The 19,999-nt window shown below is 40.4% G+C and overlaps 1 non-coding gene across 1 annotated transcript; it reads left to right on the top strand.

The window, feature by feature from the left end:
- The first annotated feature begins 19,530 nt into the window (after window positions 1–19,530).
- Window positions 19,531–19,602, top strand: Trnaq-uug. The gene has a single exon. It is a non-coding gene; the product is annotated as a tRNA-Gln (tRNA).
- Window positions 19,603–19,999: the final 397 nt, after the last annotated feature.

The following is a 19,999-nucleotide window of genomic DNA, read 5'->3' as shown; positions in this document are numbered from 1 at the left end:
AAGGAGTCGCAGTCGCTCATATTTTTACAGACTCCAACTCCAACTCCGACTCTGACTCCAATTCCGACTCCGATTCCGACTCCGACTCCAGACAAAAGTAGCCAACTCTTCGACTTCGACTCCTCGACTCCTCGACTCCGACTCCACACCCCTGGTTTTAAGTATCGCAGGCAGATTAAAACATCCATTTTTATTATTTTTATACGTAATAATTTTATATGCTTTGATGAGTACTACCGCAAAATGGTCCTGGTGTTGTGTTAATTATATATATATATATATATATATATATATATATATATATATATATATATATATATATATATATATATATATATATATATATATATATATATATATATATATATATATATATATATATATATATATATATATATATATATATATATATATATATATATATATATATATATATATATATATATATATATATATATATATATATATATATATATATATATATATATATATATATATATATATATATATATATATATATATACATATACACATACACACACACACACACACACACACACACACACACACACACACACACACACACACACACACACACACACACACACACACACACACACACACACACACACACACTCACACACACTTATTCTTTAATACATCAGGCATACAGAGGGGGTTGTATACTCATATGGCTAAGTGTGGGAGACAGTACGTATTTAAACGCGAATTTAAACCCATTCATAAAGTAAACATCTTTTTACTTCCTGTATATGAAAAGAAAACAGGTAATTTCTTTTATATTACTATTTGGCACACCTTTTAGATTTCCTTTATTGATTGCATCTTTTTGTCTCTTTTAGTCTACTACATATAACTTTTTATTTTCATAATTTTGTCTTCAAAAACGAAATTGTATTTACTCGTCTATAATTAATAAAATTGCATTCCGTCAATTAATAATTGTTTTAAAGTGTTTTATTAAGATTGTTTTTATTTGACAAGGTTTTTTATTCAGCCTTATCTTACTTCATTCATTTATTGTTTATTTAGTTAGTGTTGTCAAGACCAAGAATTGAGCACAGCGTGAGAAGAATTGCCAATGGGAGTGTCACTGTGGTCAGTGTGGTCTGTTCTGCTAGAAAGTGCGGCCCTCACTGTGGCCTTACCCCGTCCATAGGTCAGTCCCTTGAGAACAGGTTTTCCAGGAGACGAAGTCTCCCGATATGATGACGGAACCGAATACACATTAACAGAAAACAACATAAGGGACGGAATTTCAGTTTATCTGTTACGGGTATGTCAAGAGCATGTGAGGGTAGAGATGTTGGGAGAAGATTAAGGAAGGATCTGTTTAGGCTTGCATGTATTGCCTCTCTTCCCTTCGGTCATCAGCCACGCCCGCCAACCCAAAATACATGATGAATGGCTGTCGCAAGTTGTTGTCTGCTATTGAAAGGCTGAGCGAAGGGAAGTGACCGCGCCGATGGACACACACACACACACACACACACACACACACACACACACACACACACACACAGAAAGAGAGAGAGAGAGAGAGAGACGGTATTTATTGTTGTTGTTGTTCTTGTGATGGTGGTGGTCGTGGTGGCGGTGATAGTGACGTTCTCTCCTCCTCCTCCTCCTCCTCCTTCTTCCTTCCTCCATGGTGTCCTTCCTTCCTCCATCCAGATAATCCTTCCTGTGCCCACCGCTGGACTCCGCCAGATGCCCGGATATCCTGGTTAAAGCCGAGAGAGAGAGAGAGAGAGAGAGAGAGAGGGGTAGGAGATAGTGAGTGTTTGCTTCGTTGTAATCTATAGGCTTTCAGTGTGTCAAAGTGGCCATTAGTTTGAAAGGAAAACAAGATGTAAAAGCGCATTGTGTACCATTCTATTCCTCCTCCTCCTCCTCCTCCCCCCCCCATACCGTCTGTCACCATTCCCCATGTACGATAGAGTTACGGCAGTTACATTTCCCTGCTCTTTCTCTTTCTCTCGCTCTCTCTCTCTCTCTCTCTCTCTCTCTCTCTCTCTCTCTCTCTCTCTCGTTCGCTCGTTACGATGCAAAATTCAAAAAGAAAATTAAGAGACGCACAGGAAGGTGGAAGCGAAGAAAGAGAAGGAAACAAATTAAACACAAGGAAAGAACAAACAACAACAGATCCTTTGGCTGAAGATATTTTTTGTTTTGTTTTTTGTTTAACCTTGCACTACGATATGCAACAATTCACAGCACTAACAGCAATCAATGCATGTAGTCCTTCTCTACAGCTACACGAAAAAGTATAGATTTTGCAATTTGTAGCCAGTATAATACTTGCAGGTGGCTGTAGAGCAAGAAAAGATATCTCAGTGGTGAAATAATAGTATATGAATTAATTGATCCTTTTCACTCTATAATGGTGACTGACATGTCATTTCCTCTTTCTTTTAACATCTTCAGTTCCATGACGCGTTTTCACATTCATTCTGCTTACTATTTGGTGATTTTATACAGCTTCAGAAATTTATGCGTGGGATTAGAAAAGTGAAGACCATTAATCTTTTGACCTTCATAGAATGTCAATAGAATTGTCTAATTATACCCAAACTCGGTAAAAATGCATCCCAGTACTGAAGGAGTTAATATATAAATCTGGTGGTTCTTACCAAGTTTTCTTCTTACATATAGAAAAAAAATTAAAACAGGAAGAGGAGAAGGATGAGGAGGAGGAAGTAGCATTAGGAGAAGAAGGAAGGAGAGGAGAGTATAGAGCATCACATCAGCGGGACAGGAGATGGGGAGGGAGCGTGGCCGGATAGGATCACGATGGCCAGATTACAGCTTCTGAAAGGCTTCACGTAACCTGCCCGATATTAACACCCCGGGACAGGACAGTGCTAATCTTCAGGGGACAGATAGGGTGGGGCTCCGAAGGGTGGTTATGGTATACTATGTCCTGTGGAGGTACTGCGGAGCAGGTGTGGGTAGGTGTGTGTTTGTGTGTGTGTGCGTCTCAGAGTGGACGGATGGGTGGTGCGTGTATTTCCTGGGAGGTAACTTGAGAAGAGAGAGAGAGAGAGAGAGAGAGAGAGAGAGAGAGAGAGAGAGAGAGAGAGAGAGAGAGAGAGAGAGAGAGAGACTTAAAAGGTTACACGAGGGAAAAGAAAGAAAAAAGTAAAAAAAAAAAAAAAAAGGCAGAGTGGGTGGAGACAGAGGACGGATGAAAACAGGAAAAAGGAAACAGTTTTAGATCTTCTTCTTTCCTTCCTCCCGTCTTCCTTCCTTCCTTCCTTTCTTCCCCTCCCTCTTCCTCTTCCACGAGAACAGATGGCACTGGTGACAGGTGCTACCCCGACACACACACGCACACACACACACACACACACACACACACACACACACACACACACACACACACACACACACACACACACACACACACACACACACACACACACTAATTCAAGACTCGTTCATAATAATTTCGAGAACTGATGTTAAAAAGTTTCTATTTTCATCAATATTTGAAAGTTTAGAATTTGAAACTCATGCCATTTTGATTTGGACGTATACGTTGTGTGTGTGTGTGTGTGTGTGTGTGTGTGTGTGTGTGTGTGTGTGTGTGTGTGTGTGTGTGTGTGTGTGTGTGTGTGTGTGTGTGTGTGTGTGTGTGTGTGTGTGTGTGTGTGTGTGTGTGTGTGTGTGTGTGTGTGTGTGTGTTGTGGTGAAGTAGCGGTTTGTATGGAAGGTGGCTATGTTGAGAGGAGGGCAGGGGGACATGTAAAGGAGGAGACGAGGAGGGAAAGAGGAAGAGGAGGCTGACACGCTGACCGAAATTGTCATTTTCGTGTTTTACTTTAAGACTTACAAATGTTTACAAATTGAAAGGCAAATGACGCAAAGTACGCACACGTAGAGAGAGAGAGAGAGAGAGAGAGAGAGAGAGAGAGAGAGAGAGAGAGACCAAGTTACCAACACAGTAAATAGAAAATTGACTTGAAATATTTCAGACAGAGATAACTGCCAAATTATCAAAATAGAAAAATGCTGCAATATTTTCAGACTCAAGGACAAGAAACAGTGGAATGGAAAGTCTCTTTAAGAACAGTGTAAGCATTGAAAACAGTCTTGAGTTTCAAACCACTAGAACACAAAAGTAGGAGGGAAGGAAAGAAACTAGATCTAACAAGCAATTTGTACTAATGAACCAGAGAGAGAGAGAGAGAGAGACAGACAGACAGACAGACAGACAGACAGACAGACTATTAAAGAAATATTTATGAAACTAGGATGCACTAAAAGACGATAAGAAAGAGAAGGCAAAATAGAATTAAAAAAGATAGAAAAAACAAAAGGAAGTCACAGATCCTGGAGAAAGAGAGCAATGTAGAAAACCAAAGGAAAGATAAAAAAAAAAAGAACGAGACTTACACGCCGCTCCGAACAAAAAAGAAAACAAAACACAAGAAAAATAAAACAAGAAAACAAAAACAAGAACAAAAAATCCTTGTCCGATATTGTGGCACGTGACCCAGACATCGACTTCCTCATCTCCATCATCATCTTTCCTTCTCCCAGCTCTTTACTTCATCCTCCTCCTCTTCTTCATTCGTCCTTCATCTCTTCTTTTCTGCTGAAGCCTTTGGGAAGTATGTAATTTAGATGTGTGTCTGAAGTTAACTCTAATTGACGAGGAGGAGGAGGAGGAGGTGGAGGAGAAGAAGAAGAAGGAGGAGGAGGAGGAGGAGAAGGAGGAGGAGAAGGAGGAGGAGGAGAAGAAGAAAAAAGAAGAAGAAGGAAGAGGAGGAGGAGGAGGAGGAGAAGAAGAAGAAAAAGAAGGAGGAGGAGGAGGAGGAGGGGAGTATTACAAAAGGCTTTCAAGGAAGACGATGATAGAGCTGCAGCAATTTGTCAGTTTGTCGATTCGTTTGTACGTTTGAGCTTTAAATCAGCTTACTGTCTCAATCTCTTTTTACATCTGTGTCCGTCTATACGTATGCCTGACTCTCATTTCTCCCTGAGCCACGTTTTCAAGTAATCTTATCACTTTCCTCCTTCTCTTCCCTTCTTCTTCATCTTTCCTCCTCTTCCCTCTCTTCTTCTCACGCTGATCTTTTCCCAAATTGTCTTCCTTTCTCTTTATCATCTTCCTTCTCTTCCTTTATTGATTGGTATGTGGAAGAATGGCTTAATTTGTGCTTGTCTGTGTGTTTATCTATCCATATTACTATTTGTCTGTAACTGTATGTCTTTATCTGTGCCTGCGTTTGTCTGTTTGTCTATGTGTCTGGTTGGGTGGCTAGTTGCTGCAATCACGAAAGAGGTTTGATTGCAGCATGTGTGTGTGTGTGTGTGTGTGTGTGTGTGTGTGTGTGTGTGTGTGTGTGTGTGTGTGTGTGTGTGTGTGTGTGTGTAATTGGTTGGTCGAAGTGGCATCTCGCGTTCCAGAGACAATATTGACTGTCCTCAGGAGAAGGGCGTGTAAACAGGTCCGAAAGAAGGACAAGGAGGAGGAGGAGGAGGAGGAGGAGATGATGATAAAGATGGCGGCAGTCTGATGTGTTTATCTCTATGTATCTGACCAAAGATGTAAGTGAACCGGTGAATTCTACACACACACACACACACACACACACACACACACACACACACACACACACACACACACACACACACACACACACACACACACACACACACACACACACACACACACACACACACACACACACACTCTCTCTCTCTCTCTCTCTCTCTCTCTCTCTCTCTCTCTCTCTCTCTCTCTCTCTCTCTCTCTCTCTCTCTCTCTCTCTCTCTCTCTCTCTCTCTCTCTCTCTCTCTCTCTCTCTCTCTCTCTCTCTCTCTCTCTCTCTCTCTCTCTCTCTCTCTCTCTCTCTCTCTCTCTCTCTCTCTCACTGAATAGTCCAGGAGTATTTCTTCTTTCATGTCTCAAGAAATTCACGTGTCTGACTAATATTTACCTTCCTAAATGACTTTTTTCAAATAACTTCTATACACACAACTCTCTAACCACTACTATATTCTGTAGTCTTCACTCTCATATACTTTTATAACTAAATATACTCTTACATATATTCTCTCTGATCTTCACAAAATAATTCACGTTTCTTTCATAAACTCTTTCCCTCTCCCCGTACAAGATAAATGATGGAAATTGCTATAATGTCACGTGTGCTGGATCTGTTTGTATGATAAGCACCGTGGTCTCTCCCTAATCATCGGCTGCAACTTGTCTCGTCCACCACACTCATGAAGGAGCTGAGCCGCAGAAGAGCCAGCCAGCGTGTAGCTTTGTGGTTTTGTAATCAGTTTCTCTAGGTGTGTGTGTTTGTGTGTGTGTGTGTGTGTGTGTGTGTGTGTGTGTGTGTGTGTGTGTGTGTGTCTTTCTCTGTCTTTTTTACTCTTTATTTTCTCTTATCTCTCTTTGTCTTTCTCTCGTCTGTCTTCCTCTCATCTCTGTCATTTTCTATTTGTCTTTCTCTCGTCTCCTTTTTGTCTTTTCATCTTTTTTTTTTGTCTTTTCTCTTCTCTTGTCTTTATATCGTCTGTCATTTTCCGTCTCTTTGTCCTCCTCTCGTCTCTCTGTCGTTCCCTCGTTTCTCCGTCTTCCTCTTTTTTCTTTGTTTTTGTCTCATTTTCTTCTCTCTCTCTCTCTCTCTCTCTCTCTCTCTCTCTCTCTCTCTCTCTCTCTCTCTCTCTCTCTCTCTCTCTCTCTCTCTCTCTCTCTTCGTCTTTTGTTTTATAATTATGTGGTAAAGTAATCTTTTCCGCATGTTTTTAGCTTTTTCCTCTTATCTATTGTCCTGGTTTACTTTGTTCTTTTTATTTTATTTCCCCCACGGACGTACTGTTCTTTCCTCCATTTTTTTTAACCTTTCCTTATTCTTCTCTTAGTTTTCTCGTTCGATCTTCACACAATCTCATAAAGTATAGTTCTTTTCCACCTTTCGTTCCCATTCTTTCCTTTCACTTTCATTCACAAAACTTACTATCCTCCTTGCAAGTCCCCGCCCTTCTTGTATTCTTCCTAACCTTTTCCTATTCCTTCCTTCACCTCTTCGTTCTTTTCTCCCTAACCATTCACATCGCCTACTCTCCCCGTTATTACAGATTCAACCTCTTCTTATTTCCCTCATAACCATTGCTCTTCTTCCTCCTTTCATCCCCTTATTGCATTCTTCACTTCCATTCAAATCACCTACATCACATACGCACATTCTTCCTTGCAACACCTGTCAGTTCTCATTTCCCTCACAGTCTTCCCCCCACTTCCTTCATTTCGGCATTTCTAAGCTCACCTGTCAGCCCTCGACCCTTACACCTGGCCATCCTCTCTTCTCAGGTGACGCGAGTGAGGGACGAGAGGTTGTGTTGCTTCCGACGAGCCAACGCGCGGGATTATACTGTGGGCGGATAGGAGGAGGAGGAAGAGAGATTACTTAGGTTTTACATAGGCTGAGTGAACAGTGAGTGCTTCTCGTCTCTAGATAAGGCTTTCTAGGGACTTACTGTATTGTACGTGTTTGGTAAGGAGACTGTTGCATTTTTTAAGATGGGAAGAGAGAAAAAGAGAAAGTAGACAAAGAGGTGAAGTAGGAAGAATAAAGAGATTGTTTGATAAGGAGGTATGGCAGTGTAGCTAAGGAGGAGGAAGAGGATGCAGAGGAGGAGCCCGGGGGGGGGGAGGAGGAGAAAGAAGGAAGTTGAATGAATTGATGGAGGAAATTAAAAGAAAATGACGGATAGGTGGCGGTGAATGAAGAGGATTAATGAAGAAAAAAAAAAACAGGGAAGAAACAAGGAGCTGTAGATGAAAGAGGAGACATTTTTTTTTTTAATAAAGAATGAAGTGGATAAGGAGGAAGAAGTGGAAAAAAAAGGATAGAAAAAAAAGACAAAAGCGAACAAGTGGATAAAACAGGATATGAAGAGGGGGTGGAGGAGAAAGAGGAGTATGATACTTGATTACGTAGAGAATATAGATTAAATTGACATCCACCTTAGCCGTGTGCTTTCCACATTAAAGTGAGATAAAATAGAATATGATCATCTTAGTATTATACTGAACTATTATTTACTTTTATTTATCATTCAATGACTAGCACTTTCAATAACTCTCCTTTTTTCAGCCTTGTTGTTGTGTATGGCCAGAATCCCTCGAATAATATGAAAAAGAGAAGTATATCTGTTTACAAAGGAATACAAAGGAAATCCAAACAGCAACAGACCTCTTGGTTCTTTCGAGGCTGTTGGTAACTACTTCTAACTAGCTACAGATAAGAGAGACAGGATAGTACAGGAGAAGGCTCCTCCCCACCCACCAATCCCTCCAGCTTTCGCTGTCATGGAACATTGGTGGGAAAAGTACCATGCAGTATGGAAAAACTGACATGGAATTTTCACAGGAAAGGATGAAAGGAGATTCTACTATTCACCCTACGGTGAACTCTACATATCTATCTATAAGAAAAGATACATAAAATAATTATTATACTAATATCATGTTTAATCATTCGGACAAGAAGAGAGCTTGTTGGGAGTTATTCTGTAAATATTTATCTTTTTTTTTTAATGATGCAAAGGAAGTACTGTTTACAATTTCTGAAGGAAGCTTATTCCAAATGTTAACAATTCTAATAAAGAAAAGTACTTTGCTTCTTGGGTTTTGAAGCGTTTGGGTGTAATTTTGAATCCATTATTCCTTGTCATGTTGGAATGATCAATGGTGAAATAATTATTTGCATCAAGGTTGTTATATCCTTTGAAAATTTTGAAAACTTCAATTAGGTGTCCTCTTTGAAGTTTCCAAAATTTTTAAAAGATATAACAACCTTGATACAAATAAGTATTTTACCATTGATCATTCCAACACCACAAGGAATAATGGATCTAAATTTACACCCAAACACTTCAGAACGTTTATCTCAATTTTTTTTTCTTATCCAAATGTATTTCTTTATGCGAAGAGGAGTCTGATAAAGGCCTGAAAAAAAAAAATCTAAGAATAAAAGCCAGATTAAATTGGTACTTCCTCAAAAGAATGTTTAGAAAAAAAAAGACTTTATTACAGAGAGACAATTTAATTCTGTATATCTTGCTGATGTTCGTTTTCTTTCTTTCCATTACTTGTGAAGAAATTATATGCTTTTTCGTATTGTCATTTTATTTCACTTCTTATTTTTATTGTTAATTTACCTGAATCGTATTACTATTCACTTATCCGTTTTTTGTCTTTTTCTGTGGTTTGTAGGAAAACGACAAAGAATTCCATCAGTATATTCAAACCATATCAGATTTTTTTTTCATTTTACATCGTATCGTGTTTCCGTGTGTGTGTGTGTGTGTGTGTGTGTGTGTGTGTGTGTGTGTGTGTGTGTGTGTGTGTGTGAGAGAGAGAGAGAGAGAGAGAGAGAGAGAGAGAGAGAGAGAGAGAGAGAGAGAGATGCGTCTTTAACAAGCTGTCTGCCGAGGATTTGTTACGAGGGAAAGGCATCAATTTTTTGTCTCTAGGCTCAGTGGCTTTAGTTTTGCTGCACAGGTAAAGATAATGGTGAAGAAGAATGTGCTGGTGACAGTAACACATTCACCAATAGTAGTAGTAATAGTAGTAGTAGTAGTAGTTGTTGTTGTTGTTGTTATTGTTGTTGTTGTTGTTGTTGTTGTTGTTGTTGCAAGGAATATCTACACCAGTAACACTAGTGATCAGCAGCAACAACGCAAGTATAAACCGTAATAACAGCAACACCAGCACTTCAACAGTAGTACATCACATGCTTCCTCTATTTAGGACTCCCCGACTCCCCCTTCCTTTTCCCTGTATGTCCTGAGGCTTTAGATTCCACCTTCCCTGCCTTCCTCCTTCACTCACCTCACTTCCTCCTCTCCTATAACTTCCTCAATTTCCTTGCCACATTTCTGCATAATATTTCAATACCATTTTACTTTTATGTTCCTGTATTTTTTCCTTGTTGTTTCGTCTACACACATCCTTTCCTTTCCCTCTTAGTTTCTTCCATTTTTATCTCTGTCCCTCCATTCCTCACTTCTTTCTCTCTCTCCCTCCCTCCAACCCTCCCTCTCTCTCTCACCCTCCCTCCACTGACCAACATCAGCTAACCGAAGTTTGAGGTTTTAAAAAGCAAGCCACAACACGGGTCTGCTCGCTCTCCTCCTCCTCCTCCTCCTCCTCCTCCTCCTCCTCCTCCTCCTCCTCCTCCTCCTCCTCCTCCTTCTTCTTCCTCCTCAATGGCTCCCTACGGATCTCCAAACGAAGCTGCTTTTCCCCTTCCGGATTTTTCTGCAATTTGGTGATGAGGCTTCTTCTTGAGAGAAAGAGAGAGAGAGAGAGAGAGAGAGAGAGAGAGAGAGAGTGCGCAAGGATAAAATTAATGTTACTTATCATCATTGAGAAATTTATGAGTGCATCTATACATCCTCGTGTCTATTTGGCTTAATTAACAGCACTTCACACTACACCACACCATAACTTATCACGCCACACTATACTACACCACACCACACCACAGAACACAACAGAACATAACACCACACAACATACCACACCACACCACGCCACACTATCATTACAATACCAGCAACACACCACTATCACCACCAGTAACCCCTTAAGCAATATTCTACCACAACACACAACGCCATAACCACACTACACCACACCCGCCATTCACCACAACACATCCTACCGCTCCACTACTAAGAAAACATTACCACCACCACCGATACAAACTCTGACAGCGATACTACTACACACACACACACACACACACACACACACACACACACACACACACACACACACACACACACACACACACACACACACACACACACACACACACACACACACACACACACACACACACACACACACACACACAGGAAAAAAAAAGTTAAATAAGAGTTAAGTGAAATGAACTAGAAAAATTATAAGAAGACAAAATTCAAATAAAAAATGGCAGTAATTCGTGATATCAGAGAGAGAGAGAGAGAGAGAGAGAGAGAATGTGAACACGGACATCTGCCAATCAGCATGTCACCAATAGGATTAAAAAACAGGGTGAAAAAAAGGGCAATGTCACTGCGAATTGAAGCCGCAAAACTGTAAAATTGGTGAAAGATCAGATTACACACACACACACACACACACACACACACACACACACACACACACAGAGAGAGAGAGAGAGAGAGAGAGAGAGATCAGGAAGATATACTGATGAAAAAGATATGGAAGGTAAAAAAAAGGGAAAAGCAGAAGAATTTAAGGTAAAACGAGAGAGAGAGAGAGAGAGAGAGAGAGAGAGAGAGAGAGACGCCAGAGACAAACCAATCACATACCAGACCAGACAAACCAGCCAGAGACCACCAGGCATACAGACAGACAGACAGACAGACAGAGACAAATACAGCCCCAAAAAACCAAACATCCCATTTTCCCCATTAGTTTTAGTTTCCATTCTCCTTAGCCGTCAATTTACCGATACTTTACGAGCAGGCCAGCAGGACGTCAGTGGTCCCATAACTCTTCGCTGCGACCAAAACTACCCCAAAGCAGGACTGGTGAGACTTCTTCTTTGTCGTCTCAGGTGCTTACGGCCATCCAGTCCCCGCTATTACACCCCCACGGGACCACACACTGCAGCTCTCCACGTGTGTGTGTGTGTGTGTATACAGTTGTTTCCAGGAAGTCCAGTTACGAGATTGATTTTTTTCTGCTCTAATTGTGTGTGTGTGTGTGTGTGTGTGTGTGTGTGTGTGTGTGTGTGTGTGTGTGTGTGTGTGTGTGTATGTGTTTTTGTTCTTCCATTTTTTGTCTTTAGTTTGTTTTGTTCGTGGGTCATAAAGAGCGAGACTTTTTATCTGTTTCTTCATTCATTAAATCTTTCATTCATTCATTCATTCAACCATCTATCCATCCATCCATCCATCCATTCGTGTAGTCATTCATCCTTCCAATAATCAATTACGTCGTTCATCCACTCATCCATTGTATCATATTCCTTCCCTCCCTCGGCAAATAATGTTCATGATAAAGTAGAGTTAGAGAGGATTGGAATTCTAGTCTCTGATAGGTTACGAATCAAAGGATATAATAAGAGAATGATTATTATATTTATACTGTTTTGTTACGAGTACGTTGTCATGAATCTTACCCCTGTTATTTGTACTGGAAAAGAAAAGAATAGATTACATGTATTTCTGATAGCTGTGTTTCTATTTCCTTCACCACCACCACCACCACCACTGCTATCACTACTGCTACTACTACTACTACTACTACTACTACTACTACTACTACTACTACTACTACTACTACTACTACTACTACTGCTGCTGCTGCCACCACACCACACCACACCACACCACCATTACCACCACCACCACCACCACCACCATTATCAGACAAATGAGAGGCAGAAATGATAAGGTAACATAAACTGAAACAAAACATTCGTACTTCACACTGAGTTCCCCTCCTATACTAACGTAACCTAACTTAATCTAGCCTAACACAACCTCGTACTCTCCTCCTAGAAAACACACCACTCTTTTACCTTGAATTTCCTTACCACTTCTCGATCTTCTAGTCACGGGTCAAGGGAAACAACCCACAGTACCTTCCCTCCACCCCGCCTCGCTTCTCTCTTGCCCACCCATCAGGACCGCTTATCCTTCTCCCCGCTGCCTCCCCGCGGGCGTGAGGTGTTTGTGCCGCGGTCATGTTGTCCGCGGTTGACCCTTGACCTAATCTGATCAGTTCCCAAGATGACCCGCTGCTTGCCTCGGTCATTACCAGCCTGCCCACCTCCGTCATCTTCTTCCGCCACATTCCTTCCCCAGTCTCAGCTTCTTTCGTCCTTCTCACGCTCTCTTTCCTTCTCCTTTTCTTCTTTTCCATACTCTATACTTTTTCTCCTTCCTTACACTACACTTTTTTTTTCTTATCTTTCCTCTCCTTCTCTTCGTTCTTTGTGTGTGTTTTTTTTTTCCTTTCTGCCTCTCTTGCTCTAGTTTTCTTTCTATTTCATATTCTGCTTCCCCCCCTCTCTCTCTCTCTCTCTCTCTCTCTCTCTCTCTCTCTCTCTCTCTCTCTCTCTCTCTCTCTCTCTCTCTCTCTCTCTCTCTCTCTCTCTCTCTCTCTCTCTCTCTCTCTCTCTCTCGTATCCTCATCTGTCGATCTTTATCTGTAGAGGTGAATGAACGGGTAGAGAGGGAAGTGTGTAAGTGTGTAGATAAAGGGAAGATAGGAAGGAAGGAAGAGTATGAGGACTGTAATAAAAGCAGGAACATGGAGGGGATGAGAGTGAAATAGAAGGATGATGCGTAATTTACCTTCATTATAGCTCAGGGAATTTTAGTGTACGAGTGTGTGTGTGTGTGTGTGTGTGTGTGTGTGTGTGTGTGTGTGTGTGTGTGTGTGTGTGTGTGTATGTTTTTGTATTATCTAAGGCAGTATTGTTTTCATTTTTTTCCTTGAGAGAGAGAGAGAGAGAGAGAGAATAAGCAAAGCATTAAAAATGAAAGGAAAAAAAATGAGGTCCTTTCGAGTATATGTTGAATGAAAGAAGTAAATAAAGGAGGAAAAGAAGGAAAGAATAAAGGAAGGAGGGAAGGAAAAGATAGAAGGCATAAATAAATAAATGGAAATGAGAAGGAATAAGATAAAGATAAAAGATAGAAATAAAGAATGAAAGGGTTGGAAAGAAGGAATGAATGTAAGTGAAGGAAGGGAGATAGAAAAAGGAAGAAGAAGGAGAGAAAGAAGGAATGAATGAAGCAAAAATTAATATCGAAAGGAAGGAAAAAGTAAGAAGGAAGGAAAGAACGAAGAAACGATAGAAAAAAATGGAAAGAAGGTAGGGAAAAAACATGAATAAGTAAGATAGGAAGGAAAGAAAGAAAGTAGGAACAAGAGAAGGAAGGAAGAGAGGAAAGAAGGGTTAATGGTAAAGCTGGATATGTTCATCATACCAACTTTAACCCTTCAGTACCATGACGTGCTTTTATATTCATTCTACTTACTATTTGGTGATTTTCTACAGCTTCAGAAACTCATGTGGGGATTAGAATAGTTAAAACTTTGGCCATTAATTTTCTGATCTCCATATACCCTTCCTAATATAAATAAAATCGTCTTATCACATCAAAAAATCATGATAAAAATCCGTTCCAGTACTGAAGGGGTTAATTAACATATAAAGGATTCCCATTATAAAAGGAAAAGGATAAATAAAAAAAAGTAGATAATGAATAAAGATAAAAATAAAGGAAGCAAGGAAGAGAAGGGTGAGAGGAATTGCTGCAGTTTCTCGAGTCTAACGTAATGGGTGAGCGGTGCCCTGAGAGGTAGGATGGGGAGAAGCAGCCAGCCGTGAAGTGGTGATGGGCCGGTGTAAAGGGGAAGGCGTGGCGTGTGCTGGGCTGTGGATTGTCTGGTGGTGGTGGTGGTGGTAGTTGTGGTGGTTGGCTGGCTATTTGTAATGCTGTATATATTTTTGAACTAATGGTGGTTGTGGTGGAATTTCTTTGTGTTAGTTGTAGGTAATTGTCTTTAGATTTGATGTATGTGGTAAAGAAAAGGGAAATAAAAATTGTATCAGTTAACTATGTCAAATATCTATCTATCTATCTATCTTTCCTTTGTACGTATGTAGTCTTTGTTTCCATGGTTGATGGTTGATGGTAAAGACTTAATCTCATGTATTCACCTGACCTTGGCGTTTCAATTTATGGGTATCACCTGAATAACACACCTGAATTAACCTTATCCATCCCCCATACTCACCTATACACAAACCACCTAACCACTCACTCACCCACTCACCCACCTTCCTATCTACCTGCCTCCATAATGGTACCTTCCCACATAGCCATCTCGTCCTCTGTCCCACCGCCTGACCACACCAGATTCCAGACTCTCTCAGCTTTGCCTGGTCACTGGTTGAGTCTTTTCTCGTGTCCCTTTAAGTCTTCTGTTGTCGTCTGTTAACATTATCTTGTATCGACACTGCAGGATGTATAATGTATTTGTATTATTTCATATATGTTACTGTTGTTTATTAGTGCTATTATATTGTGTATCCTCGTTAAGTACCAGACTTGTTCCTACATACATACACACGCACACACACACACACACACACACACACACACACACACACACACACACACACACACACACACACACACACACACACACACACACACACACACACACACACACACACACACACACACACGAGCTCTGAAGTGGAATTACAAGGCAATAAAAGTTTACGTTGGTTTCAGCTTACGTGTTTACCTGTTTTCTTAACCTCTTCCAGTCATCGCCCCCTTGCTCCCAACTATTTTCCTCCTCTTCCTCCTCCTCCTCCTCCTCCTCCTCCTCCTCCTCCTCCTCCTCCTCCTCCTCCTCCTCCTCCTCCTCCTTCTCCTTCTCCTTCTCCTCCTCCTCCTCCTCCTCCTCCTCCTCCTCCTCCTCCGCTCAATGTATCATCTTTCTTTTAAGTCATTTATCTCACAACCAGGAACACAACACTGTCCACACTTTCAGTATTCAATTCTTCTAACGTGCTACACGATTCCCTTTCAAAAGCAGTAAAAGAGGATTGGATTCTGTTAAAGGAAGTTGGATTATATTAAAGAGAATTTGATTGTTTCTAAACCTAACAGGTGTGGTGTCTCAGTGGAGCTCTTAACTTTCATGAGACAGTGTGTGTGTGTGTGTGTGTGTGTGTGTGTGTGTGTGTGTGTGTGTGTGTGTGTGTGTGTGTGTGTGTGTGTGTCTACTACGTGTGTGTCTGTATGCTTATCTTATTCTTTCATATTGTAGTTTGAATAGTAATTGACCTATGCATACATGAATGGTTGATCTTTATTAACAGTTAAGGTGTAGCAGAGTGAGCGTCGTGAATGTGTGAAGAAATATTCATTAAACTCCATCAGGTTGCTGCTACTACTACTACTGCATTATTTATTCATTTAGTATCTATTCACTGTTTTATAAGTAATTATGGCCAGCTGTCCCTTATCCAACCTCCTGAAGAATAGTATTGCTGTCCACGAGACTCTCCTTCTCTACAAGGCTGAAGAGAGAGAGAGAGAGAGAGAGAGAGAGAGAGAGCGTGTGTGTGTGTTGGTGCTTTACCTTCCGTGGCTTGGTATATAAATGGTAAAAAGATAGATAGATTTTTTAAACAGCAACAAAAATTTCTGGCCTTTTTTTTTTATTTTGTTTCCTGTCACGTGGTGCGGCTGCCGTGGTTTTCTCTTCCTCTGTTGTTATCTATCCGTGTTTTTATATTTATTGCTCCATTTGTCTTTTCTTCTTGTCAGTGCCTGCACTTTTCTTTCTTCTTCCTTCCCTCTCTCGTTCGCTTCCTCTATTTATTCCTTCTTCCTTGTTTCATATCTCTCCCTTCTTCATGTTTTTTTTTTTTTTTACCTATCTCTGTCTTTCCTTTGTCTGTGCTTCCTTACATCCTTCTTCCCCCCTTCGCTTTCTCCCTCTTCCTTACTTCGTTCCTTCCTTCTTCCTACATTTCTTCTTTTGTTCACTGTTTCAATCTCCTTTCTCACCTTCCCTCTCGACTTCTCTCTTCCTTCCTTCCTTCCTTCTTCCTCCCTCCCTTCCTCTCAACAGTACATCTCGTCTTCCTTCCTTCCTTCCTTCCTTCCTTCCTTCCTTATTTCTTTCCCTCCTTCCTTCTTTCACTTCCTTTCTCTGTTATTCTTTAACTCTCTCTCTCTCTCTCTCTCTCTCTCTCTCTCTCTCTCTCTCTCTCTCTCTCTCTCTCTCTCTCTCTCTCTCTCTCTCTCTCTCTCTCTCTCTCTCTCTGTACCGTTTTCTTATTCATGTGTCTTTTCTTCCTCTTCTTTCCTCTTCCTTCTTTGTCTGTTGTTATTGTTTTCGTTGTTTGATGCATTCTTCTTTTTTCTTCTTCTTCTTCTTCTTCTTCTTCTTCTTCTTCTTCTTCTTCTTCTTCTTCTTCTTCTTCTTCTTCTTCTTCTTCTTCTTCTTCTTCTTCTTCTTCTTCTTCTTCTTCTTCTTCTTCTTCTTCTTCTTCTTCTTCTTCTTCTACTACTTCTTCTTTTCTTTGTACAAACTTTTAATTCTTGTCCTCAACTTCCTCCTGCTTCTTCTCATTTTCTTCCTCCTCCTCCCCTTTCTGAACCACCTCCTCCTCCTCCTCCTCCTCCTCCTCCTCCTCCTCCTCCTCCTCCTCCTCCTCCTCCTCCTCTTCCTCCTCCTCCTCCTCCTCCTTCGCCTCCTCCTCTCTTTCCTCCATCTGCCTCGAAATCAAAGTAATCGCGACATTTATAGCTAAAAATCAGAAGGCTTCACAGATAATAATAGTCGCAAAAATACTACTCTTATCTTCCTCCTCTTCCTCTTCCTCCTCTTCTTTACTCCCCTTCAGGACATCGGCATCGGGTCCTTTTACTGGAAAATCTCCTTCTCCTCCTCCTCCTCCTCCTCCTCCTCCTCCTCCTCCTCCTCCTCCTCCTCCTCCTCCTCCATGTCTTCTGCAGGAGCCTGTTATTATAGTTCCGCCCCTGAGAGGAAAAAGAGAAGAATATATTTTACCAATCTCGCTCCGACTGTGTGTGTGTGTGTGTGTGTGTGTGTGTGTGTGTGTGTGTGTGTGTGTTCATTGTTTTTTGTCGGTTGGTGTTTGTTATTATAGGTGTTATGGTGTTATTACCATTAATCACCACCACCACCACCACCACCACCACCACCACCACCACCACCACCACCACCACCACCACCGGCACCACCACCAGTCTGATATTATGGGCTGGGGAAGGGAATTGTGTAGCTACGTATGTTTTTTGTTGCTGTTGTTGTTTGCCGAATATTTGTGTTGCTTCTCGTGTTATAGATAAAAAAAAGATGATAAAAAGAAGCTCCAGTATTGTTGTCTTCTTTATTCTTTTTTTTTATTATTCCAGAACGTGTTTTAAAAAGTTATTGTAATGTTTTTTTTTTCTCTCTCTCTTTTGTCTCGTGTTTTTTTTTTTTCAATCTATTCCTTCTATTTCTATACTTCTTTTTATTGTTAATTTAGTTTCATGTCTTTTTATTATTTCTATTTTTCCTTCGTCTGTTTTCTTTTTGCCATTTCTTACTTTTTTTTTTTTACTGTTTTTGTTCGTTTTCCTTCTCATGCTTCTTTATTTTATCTTTTACTTTTATTTTGTTATCCTTTCTTCTGTCTTTTACTTTCTTAGTCGCTTACTTTCATCTTTCATTTATTTCTGCTGTTCAATCTTATATTTCTTTTCTTCAATATTTTAGTTATATTTCGTACTTTCCTTAACTTTCTTCCTTGTGTCTTTTTATTTTTTCCTCGTGTTTGATTTATTCCTCTCTTCCTTTTCCTCCCTCCTCTGTACGTCTTCTTCTCTCCCACCCACACTTCATGAAAGCTAAATAAGTTAATGAATGTTTGAATAAATAAGGAAGACTGAAATGAGCTATAACGTTTTTTTTTTTTTTTTTTTTTTTTTTCAATCCTTGCAAAATCTTTCCTGTCTTTTTTTTTTCTTCCTGTGATTCGTTTTATATTTTTCACTTCCTTTTCTTTTTATGATTTATTTTTGTAAGAAATTTTACGGGGAGAGGTGTGAAATTTTCTTTAAAACACAAATTTTCTCTCTCTCTCTCTCTCTCTCTCTCTCTCTCTCTCTCTCTCTCTCTCTCTCTCTCTCTCTCTCTCTCTCTCTCTCTCTCTCTCTCTCTCTCTCTCTCTCTCTCTCTCTCTCTCTCTCTCTCTCCAGGTAGCGCAATAATAGTTCAAATTAATTAAGCTCAGGTGAATTGTATGTATTTGTGTGAAGTTTGTCTCTTCTTCTTTATTTTCCTTTATCTTTACTATCCTATGACTCTTACATTAGTTAAAATAATATTATCTATATTCATTAGCTTCGTTAGGGCCAATAGGTATGCTGCTGTTTGTTCTTCCTTTGTGTTCAGTCGTGTGTGTACTGTTTTCCTATTCTTCTTATACAGAGAAGGAAAATGTATGTACACCTTTTAGCCGAGTTACTTTCATTCTATATTGTGTTCTTTTATTTTTTGAACGTGGTTTTCCTGTTCTTCCCCCACTTTCCTCTTCCTCTTCCTCTTCCTCTTCTTCCTCTTCTTCCTCCTCTTCCTCTTTCTGGTCTCCCTTCACCTCCTCTTTAAATGGCTGCCGGTTCTCCCTAGCTCTCCTCTGCCTTTTCTCTTTGTACCTTATTTTTTTTACACCTCACTTTGTTTCTGACAGGACTGTATATCTCTCTCTCTCTCTCTCTCTCTCTCTCTCTCTCTCTCTCTCTCTCTCTCTCTCTCTCTCTCTCTCTCTCTCTCTCTCTCTCTCTCTCTCTCTCTCTCATAACAACACAAAAGCACTTCAATCATCACCAAACATACCAAAGAACAATAACAATAACATCAACAACAACAACAACAACAACAACAAGGTCAGCAAGGGCAGCTTCTCCACCAGCGCAGGTCCCATGGTGTAATGGTTAGCACTCTGGACTTTGAATCCAGCGACCCGAGTTCGAGTCTCGGTGGGACCTTGTTTATTTATATCTTGGCAGCGGTGGTGGTGGTGGTGGTGGTCGTGGTCGTGATGGTGATGGTGGTGGGGGTGATGGTGGCAGAATAGAGTAACATATATACGGCGGCTATCTTCTTCATGTTGAGTTTTCGTTTTCTTTTTTGCTTCTTTCTCTTCTCTTTTTCATGTGGTTTCTTTTAATGTTTGTTTCTTTCTCTCTTTTCTTATGCTTCTTTTGATATTTGCGGTTTCTTTTTTGTCTCTCAGTTTTTGTCTTCGTTTTTTTTTTTTTCAAGAGCTTCCTTTGATATTTGTTACTTTCTTTCTTTTCTTTTTCTTGTATATCCTTTAATAGAACTAACGAAGAAGGTATATACGTGTGTGTGTGTGTGTGTGTGTGTGTGTGTGTGTGTGTG

Source organism: Portunus trituberculatus, chromosome 46 (assembly GCF_017591435.1).
Source record: "Portunus trituberculatus isolate SZX2019 chromosome 46, ASM1759143v1, whole genome shotgun sequence".
In the NCBI taxonomy this organism is placed as follows: domain Eukaryota; kingdom Metazoa; phylum Arthropoda; class Malacostraca; order Decapoda; family Portunidae; genus Portunus; species Portunus trituberculatus.
The sequence above is the reverse complement of the archived record's forward strand: the minus strand, read 5'-3'. Positions and strand labels throughout refer to the sequence as shown.